The sequence below is a fragment of the Choloepus didactylus genome, chromosome 20 (assembly GCF_015220235.1).
Source record: "Choloepus didactylus isolate mChoDid1 chromosome 20, mChoDid1.pri, whole genome shotgun sequence".
Taxonomy (NCBI): Eukaryota; Metazoa; Chordata; class Mammalia; order Pilosa; family Megalonychidae; genus Choloepus; species Choloepus didactylus.
The window spans coordinates 37347413-37370393 of NC_051326.1; the positions used below are offsets into that span (position 1 = coordinate 37347413).

The 22981-nt window shown below is 38.1% G+C and overlaps 1 protein-coding gene and 1 pseudogene across 1 annotated transcript in view; one reads left to right on the forward strand and one right to left on the reverse strand.

Annotated features, from left to right (window-relative positions):
- Positions 1–22981, forward strand: part of LOC119516773 (sperm-associated antigen 11-like) — a 148103-nt gene that overhangs the window by 42316 nt on the left and 82806 nt on the right. The gene's annotated exons all lie outside the window — the stretch shown is intronic.
- Positions 17488–18552, reverse strand: LOC119516772 (annotated as a pseudogene).

A 22981-nucleotide genomic window follows, 5' to 3' on the forward strand; every position in this document is an offset into this window, starting at 1 on the left:
ACCTTGCAAGACTGACATTCATTTGTTCTCCATAAAAACATATTTGTACATTTGTTCTCCATAAAAACATATTTGTACATTTTTTTCACAATTGTTGAGCACCCTAGGTTTCACTGAGTTATACAGTCCTGGTCTTTATCTTTCCTCTTTCCTTCTGGTATCCCACATGTTCCTAACCTTCCTTTTTCAACCATACTCACAGTCATCTTTGTTCAGTGTACTTACACTGTTTGTGCTGCCATCACCCAAAATTGTGATCCAAACCTCTCACTCCTGTCTTTTCCTGTCTGTCTGTAGTGCTTCCTTTAGTATCTCCTGTAGAGCAGGTATCTTGTTCACAAACTCTCTCATTGTCTGTTTGTCAGAGAATATTTTAAACTCTTCCTCACATTTGAAGGACAGTTTTTCCAAATATAGGATTCCTGGTTGACAGTTTTTCTCTTTCAGCATCTTAAAGATATCACACTACTTCCTTCTTGCCTGTATGATTTCTACTGAGAAATCTGTACATGGTCTTATCAAACTTCTTTTTGATGTGATGGATTGCTTTTCTCTTGCTGCTTTCAGGATTCTCTTTGTCTTTTTTTTTTTTTTTTTGATAGTTAATTATTTATTATACACAGAATATTGGTATCCTGTTGACTTACAAAGGGAAGAATTGACATTATTTCCTTTTCCAGTTAATACAGTGTCAAATAAATTGGAGAAAACTTTATAGAGTTGTCGAGTTGAAAGTTATATTTGAAATGAATGAATAATATTAGAAGGATATTTCAGGCCAAGTTGGGGGTGCTACATGAGAAAACTGAGGCAGAAGCAAATAGTTTGACTATGACTATGAAGGCAGTAAACTTTCATGACTCTAAGAGCAGTGAGCTAGAGAGATCATGATATGATGTTGTTTAGGTCCTGGGACCCTTTTTCAGTCAGGATATCAGCAGCAAACAGAAGGTACACTCAGATGAGGCTCTGAACATAATTTAATAAAGTGAGTATTTAAAGAAGGGTTGACAGAGTTAAGAGAACAACAAGGAATGTGGAGGCATCCAGGGACTAGCAAGGGATTAGGAAGCAATGTCTGTGAAGCCAGTTGAGAGTTGGAGCTGTGGCGGAGGGGCTGCTGGGCAGAAGCTAGTTATAGGGGGATGCAGGTGTGCCCAGAATCAAGCGCTGAAGCAGGATGGTAGTAGGAGAAGAACTCTTTCTCCCTTCCTCCTGTGATTCCTACTAGTGTCCCCAGCATGGAGCCAGGAGTACAGTTCCCCATGAACCTCCTTCCCCATGCACAGGACAGGCAGGAAATAGATTATGAGGATGGTGAGGGGAAGGGAGAACAATCAGTACAAAAGCCCAGTTGGCAGAGAGCTTTATATTCAACATTACCTTTTTTTTTTTTTTTAAATCATCATTTTATTGAGATATATTCACATACCACGCAGTCATACAAAACAAATCGTACTTTCGATTGTTTACAGTACCATTACATAGTTGTACATTCATCACCTAAATCAATCCCTGACACCTTCATTAGCACACACACAAAAATAACAAGAATAATAATTAGAGTGAAAAAGAGCAATTGAAGTAAAAAAGAACACTGGGTACCTTTGTCTGTTTGTTTCCTTCCCCTATTTTTCTACTCATCCATCCATAAACTATACAAAGTGGAGTGTGGTCCTTATGGCTTTCCCAATCCCATTGTCACCCCTCATAAGCTACATTTTTATACAACTGTCTTCGAGATTCATGGGTTCTGGGTTGTAGTTTAATAGTTTCAGGTATCCACCATCAGCTACCCCAATTCTTTAGAAACTAAAAAGGGTTGTCTAAAGTGTGCGTAAGAGTGCCCTCCAGAGTGACCTCTCGGCTCCTTTTGGAATCTCTCTGCCACTGAAGCTTATTTTGTTTCGTTTCACATCCCCCTTTTGGTCAAGAAGATGTTCTCCGTCCCACGATGCCGGGTCTACATTCCTCCCCGGGACTCATATTCTACGTTGCCAGGGAGATTCACTCCCCTGGGTGTCTGATCCTACGTAGGGGGGAGGGCAGTGATTTCACCTTTCAAGTTGGCTTAGCCAGAGACAGAGGGCCACATCTGAGCAATAAAGAGGCATTCGGGAGGAGGCTCTTAGGCACAACCATAGGGAGGCCTAGCCTCTCCTTTGCAGCAACCGTCTTCCCAAGGGTAAAACCTGTGGTAGAGGGCTCAACCCATCAAACCACCAGTCCCTTATGTCTGTGGTCATGTTAGCAACCATGGAGGTGGGGTAGGCGAATACCCCTGCACTCTCCACAGGCTCCTCAAGGGGGCACTACATTCTTTTTTTTTTCCTTGTTTTTCTTTCTTTCTTTTTTTTTTTTTGTAACTTTCCCTTCTTTTTTAAATCAACTGTATGAAAAAAAAAGTTAAAAAGAAAACAAACATACAATAAAAGAACACTGCAAAGAGACCATAACAAGGGAGTAAGAAAAAGACAACTAACCTAAGATAACTGCTTAACTTCCAGCATGTTCCTACTTTACCCCAAGAAAGTTACATAATATAGCAACATTTCTGTGAACTTGTTCCTACTATATCCATCAGAATTTAACAGACCATAGTCATTTCTGGGCATCCCCAGAACGTTAAATAGCTTATCTGTTCTTCTTGGATTATTGTTCCCCCTTCCTTAATTGCTCTCTATTGCTAGTTCCCCTACATTCTACATTATAAACCATTTGTTTTACATTTTTCAAAGTTCACATTAGTGGTAGCATGTAATATTTCTCTTTTTGTGCCTGGCTTATTTCGCTCAGCATTATGTCTTCAAGGTTCATCCATGTTGTCATATGTTTCACAAGATCGTTCCTTCTCACTGCCGCGTAGTATTCCATCGTGTGTATATACCACATTTTATTTATCCACTCATCTGTTGAAGGACATTTGGGTTGTGTCCATCTCTTGGCGATTGTGAATAATGCTGCTATGAACATTGGCGTGCAGATATCTGTTCGTGTCACTGCTTTCCGATCTTCCGGGTATATACCGAGAAGTGCAATCGCTGGATCGAATGGTAGCTCTATATCTAGTTTTCTAAGGAACTGCCAGACTGACTTCCAGAGTGGCTGAACCATTATACAGTCCCACCAACAATGAATAAGAGTTCCAATTTCTCCACATCCCCTCCAGCATTTGTAGTTTCCTGTTTGTTTAATGGCAGCCATTCTAACCAGTGTTAGATGGTATCTCATTGTGGTTTTAATTTGCATCTCTCTAATAGCTAGTGAAGCTGAACATTTTTTCATGTGTTTCTTGGCCATTTGTATTTCCTCTTCAGAGAACTGTCTTTTCATATCTTTTGCCCATTTTATAATTGGGCTGTCTGTACTATTGTCATTGAGTTGTAGGATTTCTTTGTATATGCAAGATATCAGTCTTTTGTCAGATACATGGTTTCCAAAAATTTTTTCCCATTGAGTTGGCTGCCTCTTTACCTTTTTGAGAAATTCCTTTGAGGTGCAGAAACTTCTAAGCTTGAGGAGTTCCCATTTATCTATTTTCTCTTTTGTTGCTTGTGCTTTGGGTGTAAAGTCTAGGAAGTGGCCTCCTAATAAAAGGTCTTGAAGATGTTTTCCTACATTATCTTCTAGGAGTTTTATGGTACTTTCTTTTATATTGAGATCTTTGGTCCATTTTGAGTTAATTTTTGTGTAGGGGGTGAGGTAGGGGTCCTCTTTCATTCTTTTAGATATGGATATCCAACTCTCCCAGCCCCATTTGTTGAAAAGACCATTATGACCCAGTTCAGTGACTTTGGGAGCCTTATCAAAGATCAGTCGGCCATAGATCTGAGGGTCTATCTCTGAATTCTCAATTCGATTCCATTGATCTATATATCTATCTTTGTGCCAGTACCATGCTGTTTTGGCAACTGTAGCTTTATAATAAGCTTCAAAGTCAGGGAGTGTAAGTCCTCCCACTTCGTTTTTCTTTTCTAGAGTGTCTTTAGCAATTCGAGGCATCTTCCCTTTCCAAATAAATTTGATAACTAGCTTTTCCAAGTCTGCAAAGTAGGTTGTTGGAATTTTGATTGGGATTGCATTGAATCTGTAGATGAGTTTGGGTAGAATTGACATCTTAATGACATTTAGCCTTCCTATCCATGAACATGGAATATTTTTCCATCTTTTTAGGTCCCCTTCTATTTCTTTTAGTAGAGTTATGTAGTTTTCTTTGTATAGGTCTTTTACATCTTTGGTTAAGTTTATTCCTAGGTACTTGATTTTTTTAGTTGCTATTGAAAATGGTATCTTTTTCTTGAGTGTCTCTTCAGTTTGTTCATTTCTAGCATATAGAAACATTACTGACTTACGTGCATTAATCTTGTATCCCGCTACTTTGCTAAATTTGTTTATTAGCTCTAGTAGCTTTATCGTCGATTTCTCAGGGTTTTCTAGATATAAGATCATATCATCTGCAAACAATGACAGTTTTACTTCTTCTTTTCCAATTTGGATGCCTTTTATTTCTTTGTCTTGCTGGATTGCCCTGGCTAGCACTTCCAGCACAATGTTGAATAACAGTGGTGACAGCGGGCATCCTTGTCTTGTTCCTGATCTTAGAGGGAAGGCTTTCAGTCTCTCACCATTGAGTACTATGCTGGCTGTGGGTTTTTCATATATGCTCTTTATCATATTGAGGAAGTTTCCTTCAATTCCTACCTTTTGAAGTGTTTTTATCAAAAAGGGATGTTGGATTTTGTCAAATGCTTTTTCAGCATCTATTGAGATGATCAATTGATTTTTCCCTTTCGAGTTTTTAATGTGTTGTAATACATTGATTGATTTTCTTATGTTGAACCATCCTTGCATGCCTGGAATGAACCCCACTTGGTCATGGTGTATGATTTTTTTAATGTGTCTTTAGATTCGATTTGCAAGTATTTTGTTGAGGATTTTTGCATCTATATTCATTAGGGAGATTGGCCGGTAGTTTTCCTTTTTTGTAGCATCTTTGCCTGGTTTTGGTATTAGATTGATGTTAGCTTCATAAAATGAGTTAGGTAGTGTTCCCTTTTCTTCAATGTTTTGATAGTTTGAGTAAGATTGGTGTCAGTTCTCTCTGGAAAGTTTGGTAGAATTCCCCTGTGAAGCCATCTGGCCCTGGGCATTTATTTGTGGGAAGATTTTTGATGACTGATTGGATCTCTTTGCTTGTGATGGGTTGGTTGAGGTCTTCTATTTCTTCTCTGGTCAGTCTAGGTTGTTCATATGTTTCCAGGAAATTGTCCATTTCTTCTGCATTGTGCCATACAGTTGTTCATAATATCCTCTTATAATTTTTTTAATTTCTTCAGGATCTGCAGTTATGTCACCTTTTTCATTCATTATTTTGTTTATATGGGTCTTCTTTCTTTTTGATTTTGTCAGTCTAGCTAGGGGCTTGTCAATCTTGTTGATCTTCTCAAAGAACCAACTTTTGGTGATATTTATCCTCTCTATTGTTTTTTTGTTCTCTATGTCATTTATTTCTGCTTTAATCCTTGTTATTTCTTTTCTTGTATTTGGTTTAGGATTGGTTTGCTGTTCATTTTCTAGCTTCTTCAGTTGATCCATTAGTTCTTTGATTTTGGCTCTTTCTTCCTTTTTAATATATGCGTTTAGTGCTATAAATTTCCCCCTTAGCACTGCTTTTGCTGCATCCCATAGGTTTTGGTATGTTGTGTTCTCATTTTCATTCGTCTCTATATATTTAGCAATTTCTCTTGCTATTTCTTCTTTAACCCACTGATTGTTTAGGAGTGTGTTGTTTAACCTCCAGGTATTTGTGAATTTTCTAAGTCTCTGATGGTTATTGACTTCTAATTGTATTCCATTGTGGTCAGAGAATGTGCTTTGAATAATTTCAGTCTTTTTAAATTTATTGAGGCTTGTTTTATGTCCCAGCATATGATCTATTCTGGAGAAAGTTCCGTGAGCACTAGAAAAGTATGTGTATCCTGGTGATTTGGGATGTAATGTCCTGTATATGTCTGTTAAATCTAATTCATTTAACAGATTGTTTAGGTTTTCAATTTCCTTATTGGTCTTCTGTCTGGTTGATCTGTTTATAGGAGAGAGTGATGTGTTGAAGTCTCCCACAATTATTGTGGAAACATCAATTGCTTCCTTTAGTTTTGCCAGTGTTTCTCTGATGTATTTTGTGGCACCTTGATTGGGTGCATAGACATTTACGATTGTTATTTCTTCTTGCTGAATTGCCCCTTTTATTAGTATGTAGTGGCCTTCTTTGTCTCTCTCTCTCTTTGTCTTTGACATTTGATAATCTGATTATTAAGTGTCTTGGCCTAGGTCTATTCAGATCTATTCTGTTTGGGGTATGCCATGCTTCTTGGATTTGTAATTTTATGTCTTTCATAAGAGATGGGAAATTTTCATTGATTATTTCATTTATTATTGCTTCTGCCCCTTTTCCCTTCTCTTCTTCTGGAACACAAATTCATGTGTTTCATTTGTCATTCAGTTCCCTGAGACATTGCTCATATTTTTCCATTCTTTCCCCTATCTGTTCTTCTGTGTGTAGGATTTCAGGTGCCTTGTTTTTTAGTTCCTGAATGTTTTCTTCTGCCTCTTGAACTCTGCTGTTGTATGTCTCCATTGTGTTTTTCATCTCTTGTGTTGTTGTGCCTTTCATTTCCATAGATTCTGCCAGTTGGTTTTTCAGACTTTCAGTCTCTACCATATGTTCACACAGTGTTTTCTTTGTATCTTTCATGTCTTTTGCCATATCTTCCCTGAACTCATTGACTTGGTTTTTGAATTGATTTATCATATTTATTTGAAAATCTTTAATTAATTGTTTCATTAAAGTGAAACAATATCTCAACTGTTTCTCAATTGAGGTGTAAGTTTGTTCCTTTGGGTCATATCTTCATTTTTTTCTAGTGTAATTTGTAGTTTTCTCTTGTCTAGGCATCTGGTTTCCTTGGTTACTCCAATCAGATTTTCCCAGACCAGAATGGCTTCAGGTCTCAGAATGGGGCTATATTCAGTACCAAGTTTCCCTGAGGGTGTGTTTTAGATTGACAGACTTTTCTGTGAGGCCTCTAGCCGCTGTGCTTTTCCTAACCTGCCCAGCAGGTGGCACCTGTCAACCTGTTGCTGCCAACTGGTGTAAAGAGGTGTGGTCCCTTTAGTTTTCAGCTTAGGTCATTTCTGTTTTGACTGTTTTCCCCCAGGCCCTGGGGTCTGAGTTCTGAAGGGAGGGCAGGCACTAGAGCTGGGCCCCACCTTCTTCCTCTTAGGGAAGGTACACCCTGTTCTGGTTTGCTAATGCTGCCAGAATGCAAAAAAAAACACTAGAAATGGATCGGCTTTTATAAAGAGGGTTTATTTGGTTACAAAGTTACAGTCTTAAGGCCATAAAGTGTTCAAGGTAAGTCATCAACAATTGGGTACATTCACTGGAGGATGGCCAATGGTGTCCAGAAAACCTCTGTTAACTGGCACGTGGCTTCAAAATGGCTTTCTCCCAGGACGTTCCTCTCTAGGCTGCAGTTCCTCGAAAATATCACTCTTAGTTGTTCTTGGGGTGTTTGTCCTCTCTTAGCTTCTCTGGAGCAAGAGTCTGCTTTCAACGGCTATCTTCAAACTGTCTCTCATCTGCAGCTACTCTCTCAGCTTCTGTGCATTCTTCAAAGTGTTCCTCTTGGCTGTTGCAAGCTTGCTCCTTCTGTCTGAGGTTTTATAGGGCTCCAGTGAACTAATCAAGGCCCATGCTGAATGGGCAGGGCCATTCCTCCATGGAAATGATCTAATCAGAGTTATCACCTACAGTTGGGTGGGTCACATCTCCATAGAAACATCCAATCAAAAGGTCACACTCTAATCAAAAAGATTAATCAATCTGCCCCACAAGATTACATCAAAGATAAAGGCATTTGGGGGGACATAATACATTCAAACTGGCACACACCCCTAGGGAGTTATTCTCTGTATTTGAATTGCTCCTTTGTCTTTCTGACTCTGTTAACTCCACCCCTGTCTGGGTCAGAGCATTGTGAACTGAAAATGGCCAAGGCTTTCTCCACTGAGTCACTCAGGTTGAGAGAGAGCAAAAGGAAAAGAAAGCCCATTTTCAGAGCTGGTCCACAGACCCCCAGTTTTGCCCATCACTCAGAGAGAGCACCCAGTCTTCTGGGCCCCCTTTCCCAGGGCACAGACATTTTCTGGTTCTCTATGGTCAGTTGTCTCTAAAAGCCTCTGTATTTTTTTTTTTAATTAATTTTTTTTTCCATCAGCCCCACCTCCTCTCCACTGGGAGCAACCTCAGGGTACTTTGTTGCTTGTTAGGGGTTTGTCTATTTGTAGCTTGTATTCGGCAGTCCACGTTTGTTAATTAAAACCCCAGTTGAACTGGGTTGCACTATATTCAGTCGCTCTGGGAATGCTGCTTTCTCTCACAGCGAGGTCTTGCAGTTCAGCCTGCCATGGGGGCAGGGGGCTCCTGGCGTGGTTCTGCAATTATAACTTACAGTTTTTATGCTGCAATCTCAACCATTCCACCCAATCCATGTTGGTGTATGGTATGTGGACAGTCACAGTTGTCCCCCAGCTGTTGTTCCAGATTATTTACTAGCTTTTCCTGGTTGTTTATTAGTTGCTCCAGGGGGCTAACTAAATTCCACACCTCTCTATGCCTCCATCTTGCCCCTCCTCTCTGCAATGTTCTTAATAGCATCTGATAGGTGTATACACTACTTTAAATTGCAAACTAACATTTTCTCTTCTGTTACTGAACCTCTGCATAACTGTCCCACATAGCAAGGTTGTGAGATCAGATGAGTTAAAAAATCCAAGAAAGAGTGAAGGGCACTGCAATTTCCTCAATAGTCATCTATGATTATTATGATATATTCATATTTAATCCTTAATTCTATTAATAAGTTGTATTATAGTGATTGATTTTTCTATATTGAACTAACCTTGCATTTCTGTAATAAATTCTACTTGGTCATGGTATATAATCCTTTCAACATGATGTTGGATTCAGTTTCATGTTATTTTGTTGAGGATTTTTGCATTCTTTTTTTCATAAGATGTGCCAGTTTGAATGTATTGTGTCCCCCAGATGCCATTGTCTTTGATGTAGTCTTGTGGGATAGACATATTAGTGGGGAATAAGTTGGAACATTTGGATTGGGTTGTTTGCATGGAGATGTGCCCCACCCAACTGTGGGTGATGGCTCTGATGGGATGATTTCCGTAGGGGCATGGCCCCACCCATTCAAGGTGGGCCTTGATCAGTGGAGTGATATGTGTGAGATGGCAAGCAGGGGGAAATCAGTGCAGCTGAGAGTGACATTTTGAAGAGGAGCTACAGCCAAGAGGGACACTTTGAAGAAAGCACAGGAGCTGCAGATGAGAGACATTTTGAAGACGGCCATTGAAAGCAGACTCTTGCTCCGGAGAAGCTAAGAGAGGACAAATACTCCAAGTGCAACTAAGAATGACATTTTGGAGGAACTGCAGCCTAGAGAGGAACGTCCTTGGAGAAAGCCATTTTGAAACCAGAACTTTGGAGCAGACACCAGCCACGTGCCTTCCCAGCCAGCAGAGGTTTTCCGGACACCATTGGCCATCCTCCAGTGAAGGTACCTGATTGTTGATGTGTTACCTTGGACACTTTATGGCCTTAAGACTGTAACTGTGTGACCAAATAAACCCCCTTTTATAAAAGCCAATCCATCTCTGGTGTTTTGCATTCCAGCAGCATTAGCAAACCAGAACATAAGGGTTATTGGTGCTATAGTTTTCTTTTTTGTAATATCTTTGTCTTCGGCATGAGAGTAATCTTGGCATCATAGAATGAGTTAGGAAGTGTTCCTTCCTCTTCTATTTTTGGAAGAATTTGAGAAGGATTAGTGTTAATTCTTCAAACATTTGGTACAATTCACAGTAAAGCCACTTGGTTCTGGGTTTTTCTTTGTTGGAAGTGTTTTTTTTTTTTCTTAAATTTGCTGACTCTTTTTTCCTTGTTATAGTTCTATTCAGATTTTTCATTTCTTCTTGAGTTAGTTTTGGTAATTTTTGTCTGTTTCTAGCAATTTATACAATTCATCTAGGTCATCTAATTTGTTGGCATACATTTGTCCATTGTACTGTCTTATAACCTTTTTATTACTGTAAGTTTGGTAGTAATAGTTTTCCTTTGATTTCTACTTTTAGTAATTTGAGCCTTCTCTCGTCTTGCTAAGTCTACATAAATGTTTGTCAATTTTGTTAATCTTTTCAAGAACCAACTTTCAGTTTTAGTTGATTTTCTCTATTGTTTTCATATATTCTATTTCATTTGTCTCCACTCTAATCTTTATTATTTCTTTTCTTCTGTTAAATTTGGAGTTAGTTGTGCTGCTTTTCCCAGTTTCTTAAGATTGAAGGTTAAGGTTATTGATTTGAGCCTGTCTTTCTTTTCTAATGAAAGCACTTATAGCTCTAAATTTCACTCTCCACATTGCTTTCACTGCGTCCCTTAAGATTTAGTATGCTGTGTTTTTTGTTTTAATTAACCTCAAAGTATTTTCTGATTTCCACTGTGATTTTTTCTTTGAGCCACTGGTTAAGAATATGTTGTTTAATCTCCACATATTTGTGAATTTTCCAGATTTCTTTTTGTCACTGATTTCTAAATTCATTCCATCCTGGTTGTAGAGGATACTTTGTATTATTTCAATCTTTTAAAATTTATTGAGACTTCCTTTGTGGCATGAAATGTGGTTTATCCTGGAGGATGTTGCATGTGCATTTTAGAAGAATATATATTCTATTGTTGAGCAGAATATTTTATATATGTCTGTTAGGTTTAATTTATAGTGTTAAGTCTTCAATTTCTTTGTTCATCTTTTATCTAGTTGTTTATCCATTAGTGAGAGTAAGGTGTGGAGTCAACAGTTTTTATTTCTGAACTATTTGTCCCTTCAGTTTTGTCTGTCAGTTTTTACTTCATGTATTTTGGGGTACTTATATATTTATAATTGTTATATATTCTTGATGGATTGACCCTTTTATCATTATATAATGAACTTCTTTGTCTCCTTCAACAATTTTTGTCTTGAAGTCTCCTCTATCTGATATTTATACAGTCACCCCAGCTCTCTTTTTTTTACTGTTTGCTTGACATATCTTTTTCCATTTTTGTGTCTTTGAACCTAAAGTTAGTCTCTTGTAGATGGCATATACTTGAATCATGCTTTTTTTTAATCCATTCTGCCAACTCTGCTGCTTGATTGGAGAATATAATTAACTTAGATTTTGAATGACAAATGATAAGCAAGACTTTGCTTTTGTCACTTTGCTATTGGTTTCTATGTCTTAAATGTTTTTTTTTAATGTTCCTCAGTTTTTCCATTATCTCTCTCTTTGTGTTTAATTGCATTTTTCTCGTTTACCATGTTGATTACCTCCTAATATCTTTTTCAGTTTATTTTAAATTTTCTTAGTGGTTATCTTGTTGATTGCAGTTAAAATCCTAAATTAACAAAAATCGACTTTGAATTGATAATAACTTGGTTTTCAATAACATACAAACTCTGTTCTTATATACTTCTAGTCCCCTTCCCTTATGTTTTTATTGTTACAAATTGCATCTTCATATGGTGTGTGCCCATTAATATGGACTTGTAATTATTGTTTATGCATATGTATTTTAAATAATGTAGAAAAAAGCAGTTTTAAAGTAAATATAAAATACTGACTTTTACATTGACCTGTGTATCTATTTTGGCTACTTTTATTGGTGTTCTTTATTTCTTTGTATGACTTTGAGTTACTACCTTGTGTCCTCTCATCCCTCTCATTTCATCCAGAAGGCCCCATTTAGTATTTTCATTTGGCAGGCCTACTAGCAATGAATTCCCTCAGTTTTTGTTTACCTGGGAATATCTTAATTTTTCTTTCACTCTTGAAGAATTTCCATGCTGGATATAAAGTTCTTGGTCAAATTCTTTTTTCTTTCAGCACTTTAAATGTGTTATCCAGCTGTCTTCTGGCCTTCATGGTTTCTGCTAACAAGTCAGCTGCTAGTGTTATTAAGGATCCCTTGTATGTAATGAGTTGTTTCTCACTTGCTGTTTTCAGGGATCTCTCTTTATCTTTGGACTTTTGACAGTTCGATTATAATGTATCTGGGCATGAATTTCTTTGAGTTTATCCTAGATTGAGTTTGTTGAACTTCTTGGATATGTTGATTCATATTTTTCATCAACTTTGTTATATTTTTTACCATTATTTCTTCAAATATTATTTTTGTTGGTATGCTTCATGGTGTCCTACAGGTCTCTTAGGCTGTACTCCTTTTTCCTTCATTCTTTTTCTCTGGTCTTCAGCTGGATAATTTCATTGACCTATCTTCAAATTGGCTTAGTCTTTCTTTTGCCTGCAGAAATTTACTGTTGAAATCTTCTAGTGAATTTTTCATTTCAGTAATTGTTCTTTGAAAGCCCAGAATTTGTATTTGATTCCTTTCTATAATTTATATCTCTTTATTGATATTTTCTATTTGGAAATGCAGTTTTCTCCTGGTATTCCTTAGTTCTTTGGTTTTCTTCAGCTACTTGAATATTTAGGACAGTTGACTTTAAGTCTGTCTAATGTCTTATTAGACTTATTAGTCTAATAATGAGTGTAACTGATAGCACTGAATTATATTTGTGAATGTGGTTAAAAGGGGGAAATTTTAGGTTATATATATATGTTAGTAGAATAAAAATGAAAGATAAAACATAGGACTGTATAAAATAGTGAAGTGATGCCTCATTTGCTTCCTGTCTCTGCAAGCTTAAGCTCTGCTGGTTTACAAGTCTTAGTTCCAAAGGGAGGAGTGCTTCCACCAGGAAACCCAACAATAATCCCATTGAACTGGAAGTTAAGACTGCCACTTGACCCCTTTGGGATTCTTACACCTCTCAATCAACAGGCAGGGAAGGGTACTGGCCGGAGTGATTGATCCTGACTATCAAGGGGAAATAGCACTGCAACTGCACAATGGAGGTAAAGAAGAGTTTTCCTGGAATACAGGAGACCTTCTAGGGTGTCTCTTAATACTACCATGCCCTGTGATTAAAGTCAATGAGAACTGAAACAACCCAATCCAGGCAGGACTATCAATGGCCAAGAAACTTCAGGAATGAAGGTTTGGGTCACCCCACCAGGCAAAGAACCACAGCCAGCTGAAGTGCTTGCTGAGGGTATAGGGAACATGGAATGGGTAGTGGATGAAGGTAGTGATAAATAAGAACTACTACCATGTGACCAGTTTCAGAAAAGAGGACTATGATGGCATGAATATTTCCTCCTTGTTTTGTTATGATTATGTTTGTATTTGTAAAGCAAATATCTTTGTTTTCTTCTCTATTTTATCCCCTTATCATATGACATAAGCTGTATCATTCATTTTGCAGTATTTAAGTTAAAGGAAATCGGGTTTAAGAGTTAATGTCACCCAAGGACTTGCACCCTATTTTTGAGAGATTTTGTGCATCTCTGGTTGTACGCAGGACAGCTGAGTATTGTTAGGTGAAATATATGTCTGTTATTGTTCTCTACTTAGAGATAAAGTATGGTTTAAGGTGATAAGTATAACTGCCAAGTTGGCAAGGGGTGGATTGTGATGGTTAGGTTCATGTATCAACTTGCCCATGTGATGGTGTCCAGGTGTCTGATCAAGCAAGCACTGGCCTAACCATTATTGCAAGGACATTTGTGGCTGGTTAATAAACCAGAAGGCTATGTCATTAAATCATCAGTCAATTGACTGCAGCTGTGACTGGTTACATCAATGAAGGCAATGTCTTCTGCAATGAGAGAATTTGATCAGCTAGATTTAATCCAATCAGTTAAAGACTTTTAAGCAAGAAAGTTAGAGGACCTTCACTTCTTTGGCTATCCTCATACTGAGGAAGGGGGATACATCTGGTTGATGTTCTTGAAGAGGCTGTTGCTTCTGGGCTTGGGACTTATCTGGTATATTAGTTAGGGTTCTCTAGGGAAACAGAATCAACAAAAGATATCTATAAATATAAGATTTTATAAAAGTGTCTCACACAACTGTGGGAATGCACAGGTCCAAATCCATAATGCAGGCGGCGAACTGGCAACTCCAATGAAGGTGTTCAATGAACTCCTTAGAAAGTGAACTGGCAACTCTGATGCAGATATTCGATGAGCTCCTCAGGAAATGCTTCACTGGCTAGCACTTTTCAATATGAACAATTTAGGGTGGTCACTGCCCAGATGTCCCTGCAGATTGAGATGGTGACCAAATGAGACGGAGGAGTAGCAATAGACAAGGTAATATTTCACAAAGGCCTACAAATACTGAATCTTTATATAATTTTTTTAATTTAATATTTAGGGTATTAGAACAACTAGAAGGAAATAACTGAAATGGTGGAAATGTAACTCATAATATTCTTGGAAATTTGCTGTATAACTACTTGTTAAATTGTACTTTGAAAGTTATCACCATTCTGTATATATATTTCACAATAAGGAAATAACTAAAATTGTGGAACTGTAACCCATAATATTTTTTTGAAATTTACCCTATAACTACTTGTTAAATTGTACTTTGAAAGGTATCACTTTTATGTATATATGTTATGCGTCACAATAAAAAAAAATCAATTGACCATAGATCTTAGTTTCTTTTTCTGAACTCTCAATTTGATTCCATTGATCAATATGTCTATCTTTATGCCAGTACCATGCTGTTTTGACTGCTGTAGCTTTATAATATGCTTTAAAGTCAGGTAGTGTGGTATCTCCCACTTCATTCTTCTTTTTCAATGTTTTAGCTATTTGATGCCTCTTCCCCTTCCAAATAAAATTGATAATTAGCTTTTGAAATTCTGAAAAGTAGTCTACTGGAATTTTGATTGGCATTGCATTGAATCTGTAGATCAATTTGGATAGAATTGGCATCTTAATGACATTTAGCCTTCCAATCTATGAATACAGAATGCCTTTCCATTTATTCAGGTCTTCTTTGTTTTCTTTTAGCAATATTTTGTAGTTTTCTGTGTTCAAGTTCTTTATATCCTTAATTAAGTTTATTCCTAGATACTTGATTCTTTTAGCTGCTTTTGTAAATGGAATTTTTTTATTACATTCTCAGATACTGTAATACTATAGTGTAGAAACATCATTGATTTTTGCATGTTGCTCTTGTATCCTGCCACTTTGCTGAACTTGTTTATTATATCAAGTAGCTTTGCTGTCGTATTTTCAGGATTTTCTAAACATAGGATCATGCCGTCTGCAAATAGTAACAGTTTTACTTCTTCCTTTCCAATTTAGATGCCGTTTATTTCTTTTTTCTTGCCTAATTGCTTTAGGTAGAACTTCTAGCACAATGTTAAATAGCAGTGGTGACAGTGGGCATCCTTGTCTTGTCCCTGACTTTAGGGGGGAAAGCTTTCAGTTTCTCACCATTGAGTATGATGCTTACTGTGGGGTTTTCATACATGCCCTTTATCATATTGAGGAAGTTTTCTTCAATTCCTAATTTTTGAATTGTTTTTATCATGAAAGGATGCTGGATTTTGTCAAATGCCTATTTTTCATCAATCGAGATGATCATGCAGTTTTTTCCTTTTTGATTTCTCAATGTGGTGTATTACATTAATTGATTTTCTTGTGTTGAACCACGCTTGCATATCTGAGATAAAAACTACTTGGCCATGGTGTACAATTCTTTTAATATTCTTTTGATTTCAATTTGCAAGTATTCTCTTGAAGATTTTTGCATCTATATTCATTAGAGATATTGGTCTGAAGTTTTCTTTTCTTGTAGTATCTTTATCTGGCTTTGATATTAGAGTAATGTTGGTTTCATAGAATGAATTAGGTGGTGTTTCCTCTTATTCATTTTTTTTGGAAGATTTTGAGCAGGAATGGTATTCATTCTTCTTGGAATGATTGGTAAAATTCACCTGTGAAGCCATCCAGTCCTGGGATTTTCTTTGATGGTAGGTTTTTGATGACTGATTTGATCTCTTTACTTGTGATTGCTTTGTTGAGGTCTTCTATTTCTTCTAGAGTCAGTGTTTCTAGGAAGTTGTACACTTCATCCAAGTTGTTTAGTTTGTTGGCATACAGTTGCTCATACTAACCACTTATAATTGTTTTTATTTCTTTGGGGTCCGTGGTATTGCCTCTCCTCTCATTTCTGATTTTATTTATGTGTATCTTCTCTATTTTTGTCTTCATTAGTCTATCTAAAGATTTGTTGACTTTTTTGATCTTCTCAAAGAACCAGCTTTTGTTTTTCTCTCTCTTGTTCCCTGTTGTTTTTTGTTCCCTATTTCATTAATTTCTTCTCTAATCTTTGTTATTTCTCTCCTTATGCTTGCGTTGGGATTAGTTTGCTGTTATTTCTCCAGTTTCTCCATTTGTTCAGTTAAGTCATTGGTTTCAGATCTTTCTTGCTCTTTAATGTAGGTGATTAGGGCTAAAAATTTCCCTCTCAGCCCTGCCTTCATTACTTCCCATAAGTTTTTTTTTTTTTGAAACAGCTCAAGTTTGTGATATTTTAAAATTGTACAATTGCCCACCCTATCCCCCACATTTAGTCTCTTAAAATGACAGGAAAAGGCCAAAAATCACATGTATAATATGTTTAATAAGCTTACCCTGTGAGTTCCTATTCATATCATCCAATATTCCTTTGAAATACTAGACAGACACAGCAGTGGTCAACGTAAATTTCAGACTTCTTAGAGTTTAAAGATGTAGGTTCTCTGACCAGTCTGTATTTCAGTGGCACTTGTCCAGAATTGGTACTCCCCCACACTTGGGGAACTTTAAATGTACCAGTGAAAAAGTTTTTCATCTTCAAGGGGAAGAAAGAAAATCACTCCTCAAAACCCAGCAGACCTGGCCAGGAGGTCTTTCCTCCCATCCTGTGTCTTCAGGTTCATTTTTTTTTTTTTTTTTTTTTTTTTGTAGTGGAGCAAGTTACAAGAAACAAGACAGTCATGGCTATAAAGGGAGTGACCAGGAATAAATCCTTTATCCCCACATCTGATGTATGCGCTTCACAGAAAGAAATGAAAATAACGAATCCACAAATTACAAAAGATAGAATTACAAAATCAATTCATCCAAGGGTGGTGGAGGGCAGGAAGAGGAGGTAGGAGGATAAACTGCACAGGTAGAAAAACAAAGTATTCAAATCAACCCAGACACAGGGGCTGGCAAACACCAGAAAATTGCAGAAAAACCTGTGGTCCTTTCAGATGCACAGTGGTGTTAAAAACGCATATACTGGTGTCAGGAGATTCTGCCTTACATGCACCAGAGGGAAAATTTCCAGTTTCTCAGAGAGAAGGCACTAGGCAGAGGGCCTTTGGCAGAGTGGGTCCTGCTTCCCAGGGTAGGGGAATGTTAACAGGGAAAAGATCTACCACAGTCTTCTTCCAATTCCCCCACCCCCTTCAGATGGTAGGATATTCAGTGGTCTGCAGCAGCCTTCAGTTTGGCAGCTGATGGATGCAGTGAAGAGAACTTCTCTGCTGAGGTTGAGCTACTCTGGGTATACTGCAGATAGACCATCTTGTCAAAGTCTGTTGCTTAAGAAGACCACCAAGAGGAAGAGTCACAACTGGAAAAGGTATGCTTTGCCAGGGGTCTTTCTTTCATTGGCATTGATAATGAATGAGGGAAAGAAGATAGAGAAGAGGCAGCCACTTACAATGCAGGAGGACTGCATTGCTGTGAGAAAAGCCAGGGGCAAACCAAATCCAAAGTAGTAAGGCCAGTTCCTTTCTATATTTGACAACTGCTGGTGCATTTCAATTCCTTTATTGAACCAGCAATATTCAAAGTGGTACAAAAGAGTAGAGAAGGGGCATATGCAAGAGGCTACCTATCTGATCAATGAGATGGTTGGGAAAGAGATTCACAAATATCCCCTGGATGAGGAAAAGAGCCTGCAACAAGAGGTTGAAGAGCATGTGAGCAATCATTTTGCTTACACTAGGGTAGAGTTGAGGCTTCCTTCCTGATATCTCAAAAGCCAGATCTGCTATATACTGAAACCAAATGGCATTGACAACTTTGCTGATTACAAATAGGGGAGCACCCAAAGAGCACTGAAAATTGATGTAAGGAATTCCAGCCACAACAAAACATCTCCATGTAGCAATGGAGCACCAATAATTTGTGCTGTTACTGACTAAAGCACAGGAATAAACACTTTATAAAACAAGAAGAGACTGAACCAGAATACTCTGCCATTCCAAGCACAGCACTGGAAAATTCTACTAACAGCATCATGGTTCACTCTCCTGATTCTGCTCTATGCTCTGGGCTCTCCACTGGCTCAAGACACTACTTGCTCTTCTCCACCACTGCTCCTCTCTCTTTTGCTGGATTTGAACATCTAGCTTTGAGATGGCACAAATGCCCCAGATGGAGTCTTTGATTCCCCACCAAGGTCCAGAGAAAGATTTTGACACTGGCAGGCATCTCTTCACTACCCAAACTATCAACTACGCAGAGAAGAGAGAAGCACCCCCAAATCTCTCATTGTGAAAGAGCTGGCAGCTCTGCCACCCAGGTTCCAGCCCTGGCCTGTCCCCTCGCCCACCACAAGCCTGCTCAGCTGCTCAGCACCTGACTGCCAACTCCTGCCTGGGCTCTCCTAGCACTGGGGTGGCACGTCCACACTCATCCTGTAAGTTTTGAGACATTGTGTTCTCCTTTTCATTTGTCTCAAGTTATTTACTGATTTCTCTTGCAATTTCTTTTTTGACCCACTGATTATTTAAGAGTGATCTGTTTAACATATTCATGTATTTTATGGTTCTCTTTGTTATTGATTTCCAGCCTCATTCCAATATGGTCAGAGAAAGTGCTTTGTATAATTTCCATTTTTTAAATTTTATTAAGTCCTCTTTTGTTTCCCAGCAAATGATCTATCCTGGAGAATTCCATGAGCACTTTAGAAGAATACATATCCTGCTGCTTTGGGATGCAGTGTTCTCTGTTATGTCTGTTAGGTCTAGTTCTTTTATTGTATTAGGTTCTCTGTTTTTGTTGTTGTTGTTGATGATCCTGTGTTTAGATGTTCTATCTATTGGTGAGAGTGGTATTTTGAAATCCCCCACTATTATGGTTGAGTCATGTATTTCTCCCTTTAGTTTTGCCAGTGTTTGCCTCATGTACTTTCAGGCTCCTTGATTAGGAGCACAGATATTTATGATTGTTATTTCTTCTTAGTGAATTACCACCTTTATTAATATATAGTGTCCTTTATCTCTTATAATAATATTTTTGCATTTAAAGTCTATAGTATAGCTACCCCAGCTTTTTTTTTTTTTTTTTTTTTTTTTTTGGTTACTATTTGTGTAGAATGTCTTTTTCCATCCTTTCACTTTCAACCTATTTATATCTTTGGGTCTAAGATGATTCCCTTGTAAGCAGCATATAGATGGAGCGTATTTTTAAATCCATTCAGCCAAGTATGTCTTTTGACTGGTAAGTTTAGTCCATTAACATTCAAAGTTATTATTGTAAAGACAGTTCTTAATTTAACCATTTTATCTTTTAGGTTTTGTCAGATCTATTTTTTCTCTCTCTCTTTATCCTTTAAATTACCCTTACTAATACTCTTCAATTCTGAACCCTTCTCCAGACCTCCCTCTCCTCTCTTTTCTTTTCAGCCAGCAGCACTCCCTTTAGTAGTTCTCACAGGGCTAGCCTCTTATTAATGAACTCTCACAGCTTCTGTTTATCTGTGAATATTTTAAACTCTTGCTCATTTTTGAAGGACAGCTTTGCTGAATAGAGAATTCTTGGCTGGCAATTTTTCTCTTTCACTGTCTTAAATATATTGTACCATTGCCTTCTTGCCTCCATGTGCCTGATGAGAAATCAGTACTTAGCTTTTTTGGCTTCCCTTGTTTGTGGTGAATTATTTTTCTCTTGGTGCTTTCAGAATTTTCTCCTCTCCATCATTTGACAATCTGATTACTATGTAGTCTTGGAGTGGATCTATTTGGATCTATTCTGTTTGGAGTACATTGGGCTTCTGGGATTTGCATATGTATGTCATTTATAAGGTGGGAAATATTCAGCCATTATATTTTTGAATATTTTTCCTGGCTCTCTTCCCTTTTCTTCTCCTTCTGGGACACTCTTTGATGCATATATTTGTGTGATTTTTGTTATCAATCAATTCTCTGAGGCCCTACTCAAATTTTTCCATTTTTTTCCTCCATTTGTTCTTTTGTCTGTTCAAATTCAGTTGATTTGTCTTCTAGCTCACTGATTCTTTCTTCTGCATCTTCAAATCTGCTGTTGTGTGTCTCCACTATATTTTAAATTTCATCTATAGGGTCCTTTATTTCCATAATGTCCATTATTTTTCTATGTATTCTTTCAAATTCTTCTTTGTGCTCTTCTAGTGTCTTCTTAATATCCTTTATCTCTTTATACCCATTTCCCTTCATTTCTTTGGATTGATTCAGGAGATTTGTTTGCACACCTTTGATTAGTTGCTCCAGATTCTGTGTATCTTCCAACGTTTTGATCTGTTCCCTTGACTGGGCCATTTCTTCTTGAGTTTTACTATGCCTTATGATTTTTTTGCTGATATCTAGTCATCTGATTATCTTGTTGGGTCTATTCTGAAGGTCAGTTTCTCTATCTTGTCTAAAATTTAGTTGTTGCCTGGGTTTGTATTAGGGTACTGCTTTGCCAGTTGGATCTTTAGTATTTCTCAACCAAATCAGGGCCAGGTACCCAGGCAGGGTGTGGACAGCAGCTCTGAGGAGCCTAGGATAGTTTCTGGAGAGGCTCTGAAAAGCGCTGGAGTTTTCCTGCACTTTCTGGCCTGCCCAACAGGTGGCGGAGCTTAGTAACTTAATTGTCCTCAGAAGCTGTTTACCTCCAGGAACCCTGCAGCATCCGGCCAGGTGGGGCTGAAACTGCAGGATTCCAGTGCCCCACTTTGCCAGCCAAAATCTTGCTCAATGTGGGTCTGTCTCCCCCTCTTTACTTGTAGTGGAAGGTTCCTCCAGCTGCTGCAGACTGCAGCTGCCCCCCAGGCAAGTACTGGGCTTCCCACGGCTGTTTTCCTCAAGGGTGGGGGTTGGGCACCAGGACCCAGGGCTGGAAATACAGCCTCTGACCATGTTTTCTCAGACTCTTCATCCCTCACTAACCTGGCCTTGAAGTTTCCTCCCCTGTCCCCCAGATCCCCAAACAGTTGATTCAGACAGCTTCTGCCTGACTACTTGATGCTTTGGGGAAAAATTCTGCCATTTCCTTCCTAAGCCTTCATTTGGGAAACTCCTCCTTATTGCCCTTTCGTAGTCCACCATCCAAGATGGCTTAGGTCCTGCTTGCTGTGGGTCCCTGTGGGCTTGAGTCTCTTCATCTAGATATAAGTGGGGATCTGTCTCACTGCTGTGACAGATTTTATAGTCTGTTTCCCAGGTGGGAGGTGGGAGGAATTCTGGCTTCTCTCTTTGGGACCGAACTGTGTGGGATTGAGTGAGGGGACATGGAGAGGACTGGCCAGTCCAGGATGGAAGTTTCCTACCTGATATTTTTCTCTTTCTTTAATGCAGCATTTGTGGGATCCTTCTCCAGTATATACCTTCCTCCAGGGCTCTTAACAAGTGACAATTGTCCTTTTTTTCACAGAAACTCTGGGGAGAGGTTTTCAGTAGCTGTTTATGTCACCATGTTGATGACATCACTCCAGCAGGCTGTCCGTCTTGTTTCGCTGCAGTGGTGATGTGGCCAAAGCTTGTCATTCTTCCATTCCCCAATTCACAGTATGGGACATATTTAAAAAAAACCACACACAACAAAAAAATGAGTTTCTACAAAGACATTACATTGTACTATAAACCCAGGAGTGTGTTTAAAAGAACTTCCTAGAGCCCAGCTCATCGAAATGGTAGGCAATCCTGTTTCCAGATTTTTCAAATCATATATCCAGACCTCTAGCTGAACTAGAGGTGTTGGTGTGGGGTCCACTGTTGACCTGCCAGTACTACACTTATGCTAAAAATCAACTTATTATAGAAGGGAATCCTTGATAGCAAGATGGCAAAGCGAAACCCTACAAAAAGTAAATGGAAAATATTTCACTTGATCTGAGTTCTAGAGTTTTTTGAATTGCAACACACATTTTCATTGAGATAATTGAAAAGATTTTTAGATATATTAAGGCCTGTTTTGTTGCCATGTTTACTTAATCATATTAAACAACATAGTTTTGTATTGCTACTTAGGATTTTATATTCGGGTATAGAATGTGTTCAGTGAAATGAGGACTTTGATCTGAATCAAGTGGAATTTCTCCGTGAAGGTTTTCCTTGTGGTAAGGGGTGGGGAACTGGAAGCAAATTGGCATTTGCCTGCCACAGAAAATATTCTTGGAATTCTAAATCTGTTACTTCCTGATCTCTCTTATTGTCACAATGACTTTGACGATAATGCCTCAACAGCATACTCGTGTGTTAAGGCAGATTAATAAAATTCCTGTAATCTTCATAGAGGGGAAATTTGATGACAATTGAAGGATTGTTTTAGTAGTCTTTGATTTCTGGGAAACATATAGGAGTTGCTTCAGCCTCTTCAGGCACTCATTTTCCCAGTACCAGAATTTGCATCATCATTACATTTCTCTAACATGTTCCAAGGCAGTGTTTGGTGATGTAGCCATTATAAATTGAGAGGTTTTCATCTTTGGTGGGATTGTTACAAATACTATAGGAAGTATTCTTACAAATTTTTCCTTGACCACCTCAATTAAGTTTTGGAACTTTTCCTGTCTTTCTGCAAGGATCTTTGTCTTTCTTTTAGAATCCTCCTTTTCTCACAATCATTATGGTTCCAACTAATCAGGATAGCACTTTTCCATTTTTTTCCCCTTAGTTACATTAAACAGCATATTTCCAGGAGAACAACTAGCTTTGGTTCATCTATG